Genomic DNA, 18,155 nt, shown 5'->3' on the forward strand with positions numbered 1-18,155 from the left:
GTTATCTATTTCCACCTGCTGGTTGATGGACACAACTATCCCCACATGTTCTGGAATAGTGGGAAGCTACTTAATTGAAGGTAAAATTATGTATAATCATACCTGATAATTTTCTTTCCATTAATCATAGCTGATCAATCCATAGACTGGTGGGTTGTGTCCATCTACCAGCAGGTGGAGATAGAGAGCAAACTTTTGCCTCCCTATATGTGGTCATGTGCTGCCGGAAACTCCTCAGTATGTCGATATCAAAGCTCCATCCGCAGGACTCAGCACTTAGAGAATTACACCCACGAAGGGACACTCTGCCCAGCTCACCACCGCCGAAACGGGGGAGGGGAATTAACCCAGCTCATCCCCACACAAGTGGGGGAGGGGAATCCGTCCAGCTCATCCCCGCGGAGCGGGGGAGGGACACCACACCCGCCGATGCGGGGGGATCTGGCTTATCCTGCAACCGCAACCGCGGGAGGAGCTGACTGACCCTAACACCGCCGAAGCGGGAAGGGTACAAAGCTGCCCTACAGCCGCACGAAGCGGGAGGGAGTGCCGGCAGATTTTTAAGTCTCAATCCAGCCCCGTAAAACGGAGGGGAGAGGAATGCAGCAGCTCACTGTAACACAAACTCGTCTCAACTCTTGAAGAATCCAAGTGAAAAAACTTGAACACGAAGTCTTTCTGAAGTAACTGAAGACTAAACTTGAACCTGAAATGCAACCAGAATAAAAACAGTACAGATATCTGGGAGGGGCTATGGATTGATCAGCTATGATTAATGGAAAGAAAATTATCAGGTATGATTATACATAATTTTACCTTCCATATCATCAAGCTGATCAATCCATAGACTGGTGGGATGTACCGAAGCAGTACTCACCCAGGGCGGGACATTGAAATCCCTGACCTCAACACTGAAGCTCCAAACCGGGCCTCCGCCCGTGCAGCCACCGTCAAACGGTAATGCTTGGAGAATGTATGAGCCGAAGCCCAAGTTGCCGCCTTGCATATCTCTTCCAAGGAGACGGATCCGGCCTCTGCCATCGAGGCCGCCTGAGCTCTCGTGGAGTGAGCCTTCAGCTGGATAGGCGGCACCTTCCTTGCGGCCACATAAGCCGCTGCAATGGCTTCCTTGACCCATCTTGCCACTGTAGGCCTAGCAGCCTGCAGACCCTTACGAGGACCTGCAAACAGGACAAACAGATGATCCGATTTCCGGAAATCATTGGTCACTTCCAAGTATCTGATGATGACTCGCCTCACATCCAGATATTTAAGAGCAGAGTACTCCTCTGGGTAGTCCTCCCTACGAAAGGAAGGGAGACAGAGCTGCTGATTCACATGGAAGCGAGAAACAATCTTGGGCAGAAAGGAAGGCACTGTGCGAATAGTCACTCCTGCCTCAGTGAACTGCAGAAAAGGCTCTCGACATGAGAGCGCCTGGAGCTCGGAAACTCTTCTGGCTGAAGTGATAGCCACCAAAAAGACTGCTTTCCACGTCAGATCTTTCAGAGATGCCCTTGACAAGGGTTCAAAAGGCGGCTTCTGCAACGCTCTTAGCACCAGGTTGAGATTCCACGCAGGCACCACTGAGTGCAGAGGAGGGCGCAGGTGATTAACTCCCCTGAGAAAGCGCACCACATCTGGCTGCGAAGCCAGGGAAGCACCCTTCAGGCGGCCCCTGAAGCAAGCCAGAGCCGCTACCTGGACTTTAAGGGAACTGAGCGACAGGCCTTTCTCCAGACCTACTTGCAGGAACGCCAACACTGAAGAAATTGGAGCAGTGAAGGGAGAAAGTGAGCCTGCTTCACACCACGCTGCAAAGATACGCCAAACCCTGGCGTAAGCAGTAGAAGTAGAGCGCTTCCTCGCTCTTAGCATAGTGGCGATGACCTTGTCTGAGAAGCCCTTCTTCCTCAGACGCTGCCGCTCAATAGCCAGGTCGCAAGACCAAAGGGGGAGGGATCCTCCATCACCACGGGACCCTGATGTAACAGGCCCTGCTCCACTGACAGCCGCAGAGGATCGTCGACTGAGAGCCTGATCAAGTCCGCATACCAGGGACGTCTGGGCCAATCCGGACCCACCCGGATTACCCTGCCGGGATGCTTTGCCACCCGGTCTAGCACCCTGCCCAACATGGGCCAGGGCGGGAACACATAGAGGAGCTCTTGTGTCGGCCACTGTTGGAGAAGAGCATCTACTCCCAGGGATCGAGGGTCCCGTCCTCTGCTGAAAAAGCGCGGCACTTGGCAATTGGCCGATGACGCCATCAGAACTAGGCTCGGCTGGCCCCAGCGCTTCGTGATGTCCAAGAACGCCTGAGCAGATAGTTGCCAGTCTCCGGGCTCCAAGGTATGGCGACTGAGAAAGACCGCCTTGACATTCATGACTCCGGCAATGTGGGCCGCTGAAAGCTGCTCCAGGTTCGCTTCCGCCCACTGGCAAAGATTCATAGCCTCCTTGGCTAGAGGGGCGCTCTTGGTACCTCCCTGGCGGTTGACATAGACCACAGCCGTGGCATTGTCTGACAGGACCCGTACAGGCTTCAACACCAGTACCGGGATGAACTCCAAAAGCGCCAACCGAATGGCTCTGAGTTCCAGGAGGTTGATAGACCACTTTGCCTCTGCAGGAGACCAGAGCCCCTGCGCTGTCCTTCCCAAGCAGTGGGCTCCCCAGCCCGACAAAGAGGCGTCCGTCGTGACGACAATCCACTCTGGGGTCACCAGAGGCATTCCCGCAGACAACTTGTCTGTCTGCATCCACCAGCTCAGCGCCTTGCACACTGCTGGGTCCAAGGGAAGGCGCACAGCATAATCCTCCGACATCGGAGTCCAGCGCCGCAGCAAAGATTGTTGAAGTGGTCTCATATGAGCCCTGGCCCAGGGCACTACTTCCATCATGGCCGTCATAGAGCCCAACAGCTGCACATAGTCCCAAGCCCGAGGAGGAGAGGCTACTAGGAACTGGTCCACTTGAGCCTGAAGTTTGACAATCCGATTGTCTGGCAGGAACACTCTGCCCACTTGGGTGTCGAATCGAACTCCCAGGTACTCCAGGGACTGAGTCGGGCGCAGCTGGCTCTTCTCCCAGTTGATGATCCATCCCAGGGAGCTCAAAAGAGCAACTACCCGGTTCACAGCTTGCCGCACTCTGCATAAGAGGGGGCTCGGATCAACCAGTCGTCCAGATAAGGATGGACTTGTACCCCTTCCTTTCGTAGGAAGGCCGCGATGACCACCATTACTTTGGAAAAGGTCCGCGGAGCAGTAGCCAACCCGAAAGGGAGGGCTCTGAACTGGAAGTGTCGTCCCAGGACTGCAAAACGCAGAAAGCGTTGATGATGAGGCCAGATGGGAATATGCAGGTACGCTTCCTTGATGCCCAAGGATGCCAGGAACTCTCCTGCCTTCACTGCCACTATAACAGAGCGGAGAGTCTCCATGCGAAAGTGCCGCACTTTCAAGGCCCGATTAACCCCTTTGAGGTCGAGGATAGGCCGGACAGAACCTCCTTTCTTTGGTACCACAAAGTAAATGGAGTAACGTCCCTTGCCAAGCTGACTTTCTGGCACCGGAACGACCGCGCCCAGGCGGATCAGATTGTCCAAGGTCTGCTGCACTGCCACAGCTTGACCGGAGACCTGCAGGGAGAGAGTACGAACCCGTCTTTTAAGGGTCGGCAGAACTCTAGCTTGTAGCCGTCTCTGATGACTTCCAGCACCCACGCGTCTGAAGTTATTGTGGTCCACTCGCCCAGAAACGAGGACAGCCGTCCTCCAATCTGCACTGGGGCGTGGACCAAGGCCCCGTCATTGGGTACGAGACCCTGGGGGAGGACCGGAGGGAGCACCTCCGGGACGGCGGTCTCTGCGAAAGGAATGCTGCTTGGGGGAGAAATTCCTCTTGAAGGAAGAAGGGGCAGAGGAGCCCGACTTGCCCGGGCGGTACCGACGGGCTTCCTGCAACCGTCCTCTGAAGGTACCGGGACGAGTACTAGCCCGAGCCCTGACCTCTGGTAATTTCTTGCCCTTAGACGTGCCGAGATCGGTCACGATTTTGTCCAGCTCGACCCCAAAGAGCAGCTTGCCTTTAAAAGGCAATCTAGCCAGGCGGGATTTAGAGGCGTGGTCAGTAGACCAATGTTTCAGCCAAAGCCACCGCCGCGCAGAGACTGTCTGAGCCATGCCTTTAGCTGAGGCTCAAGACATCATACAGCAAGTCTGCCAAATAGGCTAAGCCCGATTACAGGGCCGGCCAATCAGCCCTCAAGGAATGATCCGAGGGGGAAGCCCGCTGCACCATAGTCAGGCACGCCCTGGCCACATAGGAACCGCAAACCGAGGCCTGCAAACTTAAAGCAGTCGCCTCAAAGGACGACCTTAAGGCCGCCTCCAATCTTCTGTCTTGGGCGTCCTTTAGGGCCGTGCCACCTTCCACCGGCAAAGCCGTTTTCTTAGTCACCGCAGTGATTAAAGAATCCACGGTAGGCCACAGATAGGCCTCACGTTCACTTTCAGGCAAAGGATAGAGGCGGGACATAGCCCTAGCCACTTTGAGGCTCGCTTCCGGGACATCCCATTGAGCCGAAATTAAGGAGTGCATGGCATCATGCACGTGGAAGGTTCTAGGCGGGCGCTTCGTCCCCAGCATAATGGCAGAGCCAACAGGGGCTGAGGGAGAGACGTCCTCCGGAGAGAAAATCTTCAAAGTGTCCATGGCCTGTAACAACAGGTTGGGCAAATCCTCTGGGCTAAAAAGCCGCGCTGCAGAGGGGTCATCCGCTCCATCCGAGCGGGGATCTATCTCCTCCAAGGAATCCGCAAAGGACCGTTGGGAGACCTCAGACACGCTGCCCTCATCTACATCGGAGGAGACAAAGTCCTCCAAGGCCTGGGAATCAACCCGAGGGCGTTACCTCTGGGAACCTCAACCTCTTTACCAGACGAGGGAGCAGGGGCAGCGTTTTGCATGAGGAAAGCCTGATGCAGCAGCAAAACAAACTCGGGGGAGAAACCCCCCAGACTGTGCACTTCCGCAGCCTGGGCAACAGCCCTAGACGCACCCTCAACCGGCGCTCGCAAGAGCGGGGGAGAGACATGCTGCGCATCCAAAATGGCGTCCGGCGCGACACTCCGCGAAGGAGCCGCGCGGGAAGAACGGCGCTTAACTTAGCCGCTTTTGCGCCGTCGCCCAAATTAAGGGCGTTCATGGCATTAATGTCTCCAACCTCAAGGGCGGCCCACGAAGAAGCCGTCCGAGCCGCGTGGCCGGCCAAGATGGCGGAGGCGAGGAGCGGGGGATGGGCGTTTATGGCGGGAAAAACCACCACGCCGGAGGAAGGACCGGGACATTCATCGGTCACTAAACTGTCACCCATCAAGGGCGAATCAGGCTGTAAAACCCCCGCATCCCCTCTAGAAGCGCTCCAGCGATCCGGGGAGCGACCCTTTGCGCCCTCGCCCTCCGACGCCATATGCCACGAGGAGAAGAATCGGGGAACCCCCTGCCCGCTATAAAAAGGTAAAATTACCTGCTTGCCGCTCCGAGCTGTAACGAACTGGTGTCCCAGTGAGTAGCTGCAATGAACGTTTAAATAAACGTCGAAATAAACGCCTTTAAGGACGTTTAAAAATTTTTTTTTTTTTTTTTTTTTTTAACGGAGCCAGCGGGAGGGGGGAGAAAAGGAGGGACCTGGCACCACCAGGTTTGCACTTGCTCAAAAGAGCCCTCAACCCCAGGCCTCAACAAAACCTAAGGATTAGGCTTGGAGGCCTAGCCAGAGCTGCTGCTGTGTGTGACCACCACCTGCTGAGATAGAGAACATACTGGGGAGTTTCCGGCAGCACATGACCACATATAGGGAGGCAAAAGTTTGCTCTCTATCTCCACCTGCTGGTAGATGGACACAACCCACCAGTCTATGGATTGATCAGCTTGATGATATGGAATAATGGTTCTCTGAAATCCTTGGCAAGCAAAAGTCTAATTGTAATCTGCAGAAAATCACAAGTCCGCTCCCTTTGCCTGTACCCCTGAAACCATCTTCCTGAGATATCACCACCAAACCATGATGAAATAGGGAGCATCTCACCATTCAAACCTATCCCCTTTCCTCTTCCCTAAAGCAGTAAACAGAAGAAACCCTCCAAAACAAAAACACACGCTCCTGTGTACTGTTCATAATCCTTTGCACATGAAGAATGCCCCTTTGTCAGCACACTTAAATGCTTCCTGTAACAATTTACAGGCTGTAGATCAAAGTCATAACTTGCCAGTGCAGAGCATATTGCTTGATGAGTATCAAGTGCTCTGCTCAAAGATCAAAGACTTTCCATTAAAATTCACCAAGTCACAGTACCAACAGCAGCATTAACTCTGTTCCTCTCCCCACAAAAAGTTTTAAAGGCTAGTATAGGTCAATTAATGGAGGAAAGAGCTTTAAAACTCACTAACAATCCAGGGAAAAAGATTCTAGGCTGCCAGATACCATAGATAAGTTGTTCCAGAATGCAAAGCTAAATTCACAAATAGCAGTACACAATTCCAAATTGCTGCAATTTTTCTTCATTATGCTTTTAACATACGAAACATTTGTCACTACTCAGCAAAATGCATTTGAAATCAGTAGCTCTGAACCATTAAGAGCTAGAGAAATATGCTAAGTATTAAAACTGCTTATGATGTGCATCTAGGGAAAAGCTACAGCCATAGCAGAAAGGCAGGCTTTGAGTTTGCAAAGACATGCATGACCAACTGGCAGATGCTCTGTGCACAAACTACCACTTATTTGGAAAGTCAAAGAAACTGTTGCTTATACAATGGTAACTGCTCCACTATGCACTTTGGGTAGCAGACAATATCGATTGACAATCTTTCTGAACACCATATTACTATAGATCCCAATCATATCCCTATGGTTACTATAAGCATTGTTCAGAGACCACCCCAGTGGTACCATCAGAGCCAGAGGTGGGGGAGGGGGGTCTCAAACACCAAGCAGGCCATGTTTGTGACTGAGACATACAGAACATGGGGGGGGGGGGGGGGGGGGAACGGTATCCTACACTCCTGGACAACCACTTCTACTTCAAGAAATCCCTTCTGCCTGCAAGATATAAATGTTGTTCCACAGGGTGAGAAGGAAAAAAATATTTTCTTTCCTTCAGTCATACCTAGACCAGTCCAGAATGCATGGGTTGTATCCATCAGCTAGCAGATGGAGACATACAAGAGTTGTGAGGTCCAGCATACAAAAGGCCCTGGACTGTTACAGGTCCCCCAGTATTTCTCTAACAAAGCAAAAAGGCAAAACTAATGTAACCCTAAAATCTAAAATTACTGTTGGGAGACAATTAAGGGCTGTATTCACTGACATATCAACTCAATATACTCTTCCAAGTACTATTACTACTACTTATTTCTATAGCGCTGTAATGGTATCAGTTTATTATATTTTGCTGGATTATATATACACCAATATATTTGTGCAGCTTTTACACTGCAGCAGAGAAAATAGTTTCATTTCAAGCCCCTCTCTCTCCATTCCTTTTTCTGGGAACTTCTGATAGCAGGGATAGTTAAGTACAAACACTTAAACACAAAAGAGCTTCCTCTGCCCTCCCACCTAACAAAAGATTGACTAAGGTGGACACCTGAATACCCCATTGAAAACAAAAGAACTCAGAGGAAGCATAAACAGAACATTTGCTTGTCAAAGGTATACCTGCCCCTCCCATCAGCTTCCAGACATGTGCAGAAAGGAAGGACTTGTAATGTGTATCTGCCCCAGAGACTGAACAGGACATCAAAAGACCATTTGCCAGACAGCAAGTCTCGTGATGTCATAAGACATGAGACCAAAACTCAGGGGTCATGTGCAAACATGAGACCAGGACTCAGGGGTTGTGTGCAAAAAACCAGGAAGCCAGCAAAGATCCACATGGCATATCCTCCTGCAGCTTGCAAGGTATAAAAGCAAAAGCCGTTTCCCCAAGACTCAGATTCTATTCACTGCAAACAACTCAGATTCTCTTCAGCTGCAAGCAACTCAGATCCATTCACTGCAGAAACCCTGATGCCTTGCTCCTCAACATGTGCTCATCAATCAGCTGGACCACAGCATGCTTGTAACAAGGACTTGTAAGTTAACCTACCTGCTACTTTGTTCTATTTTTATGCACAGATTACCTGTAAAGATCTCTTAAAACCTACCTCTCGTGTGCAAGTGTATATTAAATCAATCTTTTTGAAGCTAAAAATACGGTCTCTTTGTGTTCTGAATATATATATACTTAATTTATTTAATTTATTGCAATTATCACCTTTTGTGATTGGTGGAGAAATTAATATCCTAAAACTTATAAATACAGCACCTGCTCTTAAATTATAAACAGTGGTGAGTTGCTCTAGAGCTATTTTCCCCAAAATAAATCATTTCTTGTAACAGCGCTACTAGACGTGTGCAGCGCTGTACAGTCCCTGACAATCTAATCAGGACAAACAAGGGATAAGGGAATTACTAAGGTGGGAATGATAAAACACATACGAGTATTGTACAAGTGAATAGGGGTTAGATGTTAAAAAGCAGCATCAAAAATGTGGGCTTTTAGCCTAGATTTGAAGATGGCCAGAGATGAAGCTTGACGTACTGACTCAGGAAGTCTATTTCAGGCATATGGTGCAGCAAGATAAAAACAGAATCTGGAGTCGGTAGTGGAGGAAAAGGGTATAGATAAGAGATTTACCCAATGAATGGTGTTCCCGGGGAGGAGTGGTGCCTTCACCAAATATAACTGAGACATTATAATCATTTCAAATTTAAGCCACAGGATGCGTTTCTGGAATGGGCCAGTTACCCAGATCAGTACAGTATGCACAGGATGTAGCAAAATAATCCTCACACTGAGCAAGATGAAGACTAAGAACCAGACGCACAAAGGTCCCATTAAGAATCCGTCTGCGTTTCTAAATCGGTAAAAGTTTACAGATTTAGAAAACACAGAGGGATCCACAAAGAGAATCGCATGCAATGAGCTGCTCGTTGCTTTTGCGACCCAGCTCATTTGCATGCGGTATCGGGGAAGCCAGTCGGCGAGCTGAGCATGCGCAGAACAGTCAATCACTATGCTACAGACAGCTCTCATACACGCAGACAAGTTGCGTGTATGATTGAAGTAGATGTAGCCTTTTTTTTTTTTTTTTTTTTGCAAGCACAAAAGCGCGTGTTTTTGGGGGGGATGGACAGACCTACGTTGGGGCTCCCTGCCTCCCCACTGCTGGGAATATTACGCTCGCTACTGCTCTCGGCTCTCTGGAATTAGCATCAGGGCTTGGTTCCACCTCCAGCTGTTCCTGCTGCTTTCTTCTATTGACCGACTGACATCCTGGAACCCCATTCTCCCTGAAGATGACTCTCATTGGCTGGCTGCTGTCCCCTTTGTTTTCTTGGACCCCACCTCTTCCTCCCTGCAGGGCTTCCCTGATGACATCACTAGAGCTGTGAGCTGATTGGATCCGAACTTCCTGGTGTCCCCCTCCAGTAGCGAGTGGGCGGGACGTCCCAGGCTGACACTGTTCCAATTGGCTTAGCCCCTCTCTGTTGTGCTTCTAGCAAGGGGGATACTGTTTCCCAGCAGAGGTTGTTTGACCCTTATCTTCCTTGCATTTTTGGTAAGTCACCATTACTTTTATGCTGCTCCCCAACCACCCTCCATTTCTTGCCAGTAAAAAGTCATTTGAGAAAAGAATCATGGCACGGCTTTCATACACACAAAGAAGCTGCGTGTAAGCCGGTGTACTTTTTTTTTTGTGCTCCATCTTCCCTGTCTTGTTTCTCCCCTTCTCCTACTTGCGATAATGAAGAACCGTCATGTCCAGACCTCTCGTTAAAAGTTCCACGGTAAAGGTACGGACTGCTTTTGTGCATGGGGTCAGAAACGGTAGTGCATTGCATTATATGCACATTATAATAGTAATTAGCTCATTATAATAGCTTTGCATTCCATTTTCGTTAGCTGCTACCGTGACTGGAAAATGGTTCAGAGAACCCTTTTGTGCATGTCCCGGTTTACTACTTGCACGCTAAACCGGCTAGAACTACTTTAAAAACCACGCTGCTGGCTCTAAGTTTAGTGCATCTGGCCCTAGAACTGCTGCATCAAAGGCAGCATCTTCTCTAGCCTAAGCATCTAACCTATGTTTTGTAAATGAATGCAAAGAGGATCAAGTGGCAGCATTGCAAACATCCACCAAAGAATCTGCACAAGCTTTTGCCCATGATGCTGCCCTATGAGTCTTGAGAACAAATGCAGGTGCAACCTTTAAGACAGGTGGAAGAAATGGCCTCTTAACCACAGTGCAACTGTCACCTTTGGTGCAGCTACATCCCGTCTAGGTCCAAAATACAAAAAGATGATCTGACCTTTAAAATCTGTTAGCGATTTCTAGATATTGCACCACTCTTCAAACATCTAAAAGCATTAAGGGGGTCATTTCTGTAAAGGTTGCCTAAAGGATAGGTGCTAAAATTCTGGGCACTAAATATATGAATTACATATCTTGTCCGGGGGAGGGATGTGAGAGCAATAATTTCTTTTGGGAATTGATGCTGTAAAAGCTTTTGACAGGGTCCATTAGAAATGTTTAGATCAGGTATTGCTTAAGAAAAGGGTAGGAGCAACCTTTAGAAATTGGATAACAGAACTTTATCCAAGAGCGTGTGTCCGAGCCAACAGAGATAGGTCTGACAGGTTTCCCTTATCCAGGGGGGGGGAACATGACAGGGCTGCCCATTGTCCTTACTGCTTCATGCATTGGTGATAGAACTACTTGCAGTTGCCATTTACTCTAACCCAGATATTAGGGGAGTTATGGTGGGAAATACAGAGCATAAGTCTTTTTGCCATGGCTATCAGTGACTGCCCCAATTACTACATTACCTAATTTCTTAGTAGAGTTAAAGGCTTATTCTCAAATCTCAGGGTTTAAAAGTTAATATGAGAACAGACAGAGGCTCTTAATCTTAATATAGATCCTTCTACAATAGAATGGTTGCAGTCCTCCTTCCCTTTTAAATGGGTTAATAGTGAATTGAAATATCTTGGGATCTGGTCGCAGTCTTATTACTCCAAAGCTATATATTGCTAATTTTTTTCCACTATTCAGGCTGACTTGGCAGGTGGAAGGATCAATCACTTAGTTGGTTTTAATAGAATCTCAATGATCAAAATGAGCTCTTACCTATACTTTATCTATTCCAAGTCCTGCCAGTACAGATATCACAGGCAGGTTATTTCATCTCTCCAAGCTAGTCTGTTGAAACATATTTGGTGTGACAAAGCCTAGGTTATCTAGGACAGTTCTATTTAGGGACTCCAAAACTGGAGGGATGGATGTTCCCAAATTATGGGGATTATACTGAGCAGTGCAAGCCAGAGCAGCCATTGAATGGCTTCAAAACCACAATTATAAGTTATGGGTGTGTATACAGCAGACTCTGGTTAAGTCACATCCCTCTGAGTTTTTTTTTTTTTGGTGGGGGGATGTCAGACTACAATTTTACACACTTCACACATTTGGGATACTATAAGTCCTATAAGGAATTTTCAATTCTCATTCTATATACTTGTTATAACCTGGAATTCCCATTGGGGATGGAACCCTCGGTTTACAGGACCTGGAGGCAAAATGGGTTGTTAGATGGGATCAACTGTAAGATGAGCACAAGCTGATTATTTTTCAAAACTCTTGCAAAGGACTATATAATTTTTTTTTGTTACATTTGTACCCCGCGCTTTCCCACTCATGGCAGGATTAATGCGGCTTACATGGGACAATGGAGGGTTAAGTGACTTGCCCAGAGTCACAAGGAGCTGCCTGTGCCTGAAGTGGGAATCGAACTCAGTTCCTCAGTTCCCCAGGACCAAAGTCCACCACCCTAACCACTAGGCCACTCCTCCACTCTCACCATCACACCAGTATGCTTATTTGCATCCTCAGGAGCAGACGGACCCGATTCTGAAGCTTGCACCGCCTTTGGTCGGGTAGATAAACTCCGAGGCTGTGTCGAACTGGACAAATATTCTGGCTGTGACATGACGACTCTCTTTTGCCCAGTCCACTCCGATGAGCCAGTCATCTAGGTACGGGTGAACCAGGATACCCTCTCGCCTGAGAAAGGCAGCTACTACCACCATTACCTTGGAAAAGGTTCAGGGAGCTGTGGCGAGGCCAAAAGGCAAGGCCCAAAACTGGAAATGTCTTCCCAACACTGCAAATCGGAGGAACCGTTGGTGCGGGGGCCAAATAGGTATGTGCAAGTAAGCTTCTTTTAGGTCCAGAGACGTGAGGAACTCTCCTGGCTGTACAGCCGCAATGACAGAGCGCAGGGTTTCCATGTGAAAATGCCGCACTCAGAGACTTGTTGACTTCCTTCAAGTCGAGAATGGGCCGAAAAGACCTGCCTTTTTGCGGCACCACAAAGTAAATGGAGTAACGACCACAGCCGTGTTCGGCAGGAGGCACCGGGATCACCGCCCCAAGGTGCAACAAGACTTGTAGGGTCTCCTCTACCGCCGCCCGTTTGACGACAGTACCGCATCGGGACTCCAAAAACACATCTCTCACCGGGGCATTGAACTCCAATCGGTAACCTTCTCTGATCAGGTACAGGACCCACTGGTATGAGATAATCTTGGTCCACTTCTCTAGAAAGAGGGAAAGGCATCCTCCTACAGCTATAAAGGAGGAGTGGACCGGCACACCATCATTGAGAGGGTCACCCTTGAAATCCAGGCCTAGCACCGGCCGCTGCGGATCGCTTGTCCGAGCGAAAGGAGTTTCTCTGCTGAAAATGGGCACGTTGAGTAAACCCAGCAGAGCGCCCTGGGTGATACCTTCGAGCTTCACGGAAGCGAGGTCTAGAAGAGGAGGGAACCACCTGACCCTTGGAAGAAGGCCACAGCATATCCTCAGGTAACCTTTGGGGTTTAGCATTCCCCAGGTCTTTAACAATCCTCTACAACTCCTCTCCAAATAACAGAAGGCCCCAAAAGGGCAACTTCACCAGCCTTTGCTTAGAAGCCATGTCAGCCGCCCAATGCTGTAGCCATAGAAGGCGGTGGGCGGACACCGCCACAGACATCTGTTTAGCCAAAGCTCTGACCAGATCATAGAGGGCGTCAGCTAAAAATGACAGGGCCGACTCCATGCGCGGTGCAACCTCAGCGAGGTACTCCGCACCATCCACGGGATGTTCCACTGCCTGTTGTAACCAAGAAAGGCAGGTTCGAGCAGCATAAGAACTGCCAACAAGACGCCCTTAAGGCTAGGCCCGAAATCTCAAAGGAGCATTTTAGCGCTGATTCCAGGCGCCCGTCCTGAATGTCCTTCAGGGCGACCCCTCCCTCTACTGGGAGGGTGGTCTTTTTTGTCACAGCCGTGACTAAGGCATCCACTTTAGGCATCCCAAAACGGGCCAAGTGCTCCTCACTCAGAGGGTAAAGATGCCCCATCGCCCTGGCCACTTTCAAGGGCCCCTCTGGGTCAGCCCATTGAGCAGAAATAAGCTCTTTGATGGAGTCATGCAAAGGAAAGGCTCGAGCAGGCTTCTTAGTACTCGGCATCCTCGGATTACCAGAAGAGGCCTCGCCTTGAACAGGATCATCAATAGAAAGGGCCTGTAAGGCATCAGAGATAAGTGCTGGCAGCTCATCGCGGTGGAAAATCTGAACCGCAGTGGGATCATCCAGATCAAGCGGCAAACCGGCACCATCCTCAGGCTCCTCAGACCACGAAGGCCTGCCAGATCCCTCAGAGTCCCCACAGCCTGACCACCGGGGGGGGGGGGGGGGGAGGTGCGCCACTCTCCGACAGGGAATTTACCTATGTTTAGCGTGCCTCCAACACTCAGGGGCATCCACTTCTGACATCAGCCCCGGGTCATCATCAGTCAGAGGAGGACCAGGTAGCAACGCAGTGTCAGACACCTGCGGCAGAGCTCTTTTCAGCATGAAGGCTTTATGTAAAACTAGTAAAAAAAAAACCATTTCTGCAGCAAATGAAACGGGCGCTAGCAAGGTTTTCCTCCTCAACCCCCCCCCCCACGTCGTTGTGAAGCCACTGACGCCATTGCTCCGCATCTCGTCAACGCACCTTCATCACCTTCTTCGTTCTGAAGCCACTGCCATTGCTCTGCCCTCGATGTGTGACGCCACTGCTCCACCCTCGACGTCATCACGTTTGAAGCGAGGGCGGGGCCCAGAGACTTAGTGATTTCGGTGGCTTCACCACCACGAACCCTTCATGAAGGAAGTGACGTCAGTGTCGTCAGAACGTTGAGGGTGAGTTTTATTATATAGATAAGCACAAACTCAGGGGAGAAAAAAACCTCATCCTGACCTCCCGTCTCTGAATTAGGAGCTATGGGGAACGGAGCTCCTCTGGTAGTCTCGGCCCGAGGAGCCCCTCTGCTATCAGACTCCTCCGCAACCGCGGGGGTCGAGCCATGCGGCGCTTTCAAGATGGCGCCCGCTGCCAGCTCCATTGAGCAGAAAGACTCATCGCTCGCCATGCTCGTACTGGCTGTACCGTCTATATAGCACGTTTTACAGAGCCCCGCTGCTGATCTGCGCTTGCCACAACAGGAACAGCGCTTAACTCCTCAGCAGCCATCACCAAAAAACAGTGGAATAAAATACAAAATGGCGGCTTCGCTCTAAAATCACCCCGATCGGAACGCCGTCCACGGGCCCTCCCCGGAGGAACTGAGTACCGCTCTTACCTCAAAGGACCGAGTCCACCGAGCTCCGGTCACGCTGCACGTCAATAAAAGCCTCAGAAAAGCAGCGCATAAAAAGCGCTTTTTTTTTTTTTTTTAACGCTGTGAGGAAAGTTGGAGGCAAACCGTTACAGAGGTACTCCGGAGGCAGTAGAGGGTGGGAAAGGCAGGGAAAGGGTGAACCTATATGCCTGCATCCACACGGGGGAAGGGTAAGGCAGGGAAAGGGGGAACCTATGTGCCTTTAAAGTGGGCACCACCAGTCTCAACACCCCTGCTCAACTGGCAAAGCACAGGAGCCACCCCAGGCAGAAATCCAGCTGATCAAGCTACATCCATACCTGCTGGGAGATAGAGAAATACTGAAGGCAGTTGGGTCTAGCCGTCCAAGGGTCACTGTGGTTTTTCAGTGTTCTCTATCGCCACCTGCTGGTAGTCGGATACAACCCATCAGTTAATGGATTCATCTGCTGCTGATGACAAGGAACTAATATTTATTTGGGCTTAAACATCTGCACTTGTTTTATTTTAATTTTAACCATGGCAGACAGATGTGGTCTGGGGGGGGGGGGGGGGGGAGAGACATTGTGAGGAATGAAAGGAGAGCTTTGACAGACTCACAGATGAAAAAAAGAAAAGGAGTGACTTGTGGTAGTACAGGAACCCCTGCAAAGGCTCAGAGAAGTCTAACGACTTCTAAACTGGAGAAGAGCTCCTGCACACAGGCTCGATTAATGTTATCTCCCAATGGTGGCATTACTAAGCTGGGTCTGCTCTTGCAGAGCACAGAAAACTAATTTTCTTCAAATGTCACTGCCTGATTGAGAAGAGATATTACTCCCTCTAATGCTATAGTGGTTTTTTTGTTTGTTTTTTTTTAAAGCAGAAGGCATCTGTACAATACTTTGGGTTCATTTTAAAATTTAACTCTTAAAAAAAAACCCCATACCAAACATACTGCCTTTTTCTTTGTAGATCCACATTTGTGGAACTCCATGTGAACTCTCTCTGAAAAGGTTTAAGTCTCTACTGAAGACTCTGCTCTTTGAAAAGGCCTGGGACTGGAGGAAGGAGCAGCCCTTCTCTGGTACCACGAAGGGTAAATCCCTAAGAGTGCAGCATTTTTACATAGATACCCTAAGGTCGGCAATCACTTTGGTTCTTCTGGCAAGTTCTTAGATCTCCATCGAGGTCCACGGACAGCTGCACATCCCTATTGCAAATTTTCACAAGCATTACTTTTGCTTCTTTGTTCTTTGCCTGGCTACAGAGGTGGCAGTTTATCTGCATCGCCAGGGTATCAGAGTGCATCCTTACCTGGATAACTGGTTGATCAGAGTGGATTTGGCTGTCAAGAACACACATATTGCCATATTGGGACAGACTGAAAGTCCATCAAGCCCAGTATCCTGTTTCCAACAGTGGCCAAACCAGGTCATAAATACCTGGCAAGATTCCAAAACAGTACAAGAGATTTTATGCTATTTATCCTAGAAATAAGCAGTGGATTTTTCCAAGTCCATCTTAATGGCTTATGAACTTTTTTAGGAAATTATCCTAAACTTTTTTTAAAACCCTGCCCATCTTCTGTGTCAACCATCATTTTCACTCACCCATGGACAAAGACGGTTTATCCTTTGAAGCAGTCAACAGATTGCAATACATATTACTCCTTCAGTATTGCCATCTGACTGCTTCAAATGTTAAACATTCTTTGTCCACATGAGTGAATGTCTTACCTGATAATTTTCTTTCCATTAGTCCCAACAGATCAATCCAGAGACGAGTGGGTTGTGTCCCACTACGAGCAGGTGGAGACAGAGAGAACTTCAGAGTTTACTATATATATATATATATATATATATATATATATATATATATATATATATATATATATATATATATATATATATATATATATATAGACACGTGCAGCCATCTTACTCTCAGTATTGTCGATACCAAAGCAAGTGAAGAGCCAAGCAATCCACCATCACAGCCTGAGCCATAGCAAAGCTGAAGCAAAAACCTACTGCCTCAGCCGGCGCCAGGCCCGACGGCCTCAGCCGGAGCCAGGCCCCAGCCGGCGCAAGGCCCAACGGCCTAAGCCTGAGCAAGGCCCTCCATCCACATCTGGAGCAAGGCCTGACGGCCTCAGCCTGAAGAATCCTCAACAGCCTCAGACTGACAAAGACCCAGCGGCCTCAGCCAGCACAACACCCGACAGTCTCCGCCGGAAAAGGCCCTACGGCTTCCACTGGAAACCGACAATTTCAGCTGCAACAAGGCCCAGATGGATCAAATCTATCCGCTCTCCTGCACCACTAGCATCCCCTGAAGTCGCCAACCGAACGCACTGTCCGTCAACAAGGGAGACTACAGTAGACAGGAGCAGCTCCTGAGTCCTCCAAATAGGATAAGACCCAATACCTCAGAATGGGAAGAAACCAAAGCCACTTGTTAGCCAATGAATACAGACACAATGACACACAGACCGACAGGTCCCTTGTGCAGCCTTTCAACCCACCCCTAAGGATGGTGACGAAGGAAGCTAGCACGCACCAGAGACCTAGAATGCAGCTTGCGGAAAAATCCAGCCACCTGAAACAGAAGAGCCCACATTGGTTAATTAACCAAGGACTAGAGAATCTAAGACTCAAACACCCAGAACCTGTGCTGAAGGAAGCCAGGAAACATGTAAAATTATAAAGTTTACTGAGGCTGTGCTGAACAGGTCCAGACAGCAAAGCTGAGGAAAACAGACACACTGCCTCTAAAGGCACCATTACCATGGAAACCTGCAGAAAATAAAGAACTGCAGTGAAAAAAGAACAGGCCTTCCAGCAGCATGGAAACAGAAAAAATAAAGCAGCTAGGCACATGAAACTTGTATTGACACTGCACTAGACAGCAGACTGGACTACCGGATTTATTGTCTGCCTGCTCCATGAAAAAAATAAACCCCTAGAAAGACCCACAGGCCACTCAGCATAAATTAGAGACAAAAGGGCCCCGGGCCCCCGAAAGAAGGGCCAGCAACATGTACAGCCCCAAGGAAACCAAGAAATCATAGATAAGGCAAAAACCTTCATCGACAATAGCAGGAAGCATATAACTCTCTCCTGCTGCCGCAGTCTCGAAAACCGAGACCCAGGAAAACACACCAAAGAAACGAGGAGCCGCCCCCAGGCTGTCCCCGCTAAACACGGAAGAACTCCGCGTCAGAAAAAAAGAGAAGCGAGCAGTTTACCACACACGCTCCCTTCTCCCCAGGCGGTCGACGACCAAATTCCGGGCAGACCCAAATCCTACCACTCGGATCACTTCCCCGCTGTGACTCCGATAACATCCGGGAAACAGAACCGTCTGAAAAGCGC

At 49.2% G+C, this 18,155-nt stretch overlaps 1 protein-coding gene across 10 annotated transcripts in view; it reads right to left on the reverse strand.

Moving 5' to 3' along the window:
• CSDE1 (cold shock domain containing E1) overlaps positions 1–18,155 on the reverse strand; it is a 181,239-nt gene that overhangs the window by 130,166 nt on the left and 32,918 nt on the right. The gene's annotated exons all lie outside the window — the stretch shown is intronic.

The sequence above is a fragment of the Microcaecilia unicolor genome, chromosome 12, assembly GCF_901765095.1.
Source record: "Microcaecilia unicolor chromosome 12, aMicUni1.1, whole genome shotgun sequence".
Lineage (NCBI taxonomy): Eukaryota > Metazoa > Chordata > Amphibia > Gymnophiona > Siphonopidae > Microcaecilia > Microcaecilia unicolor.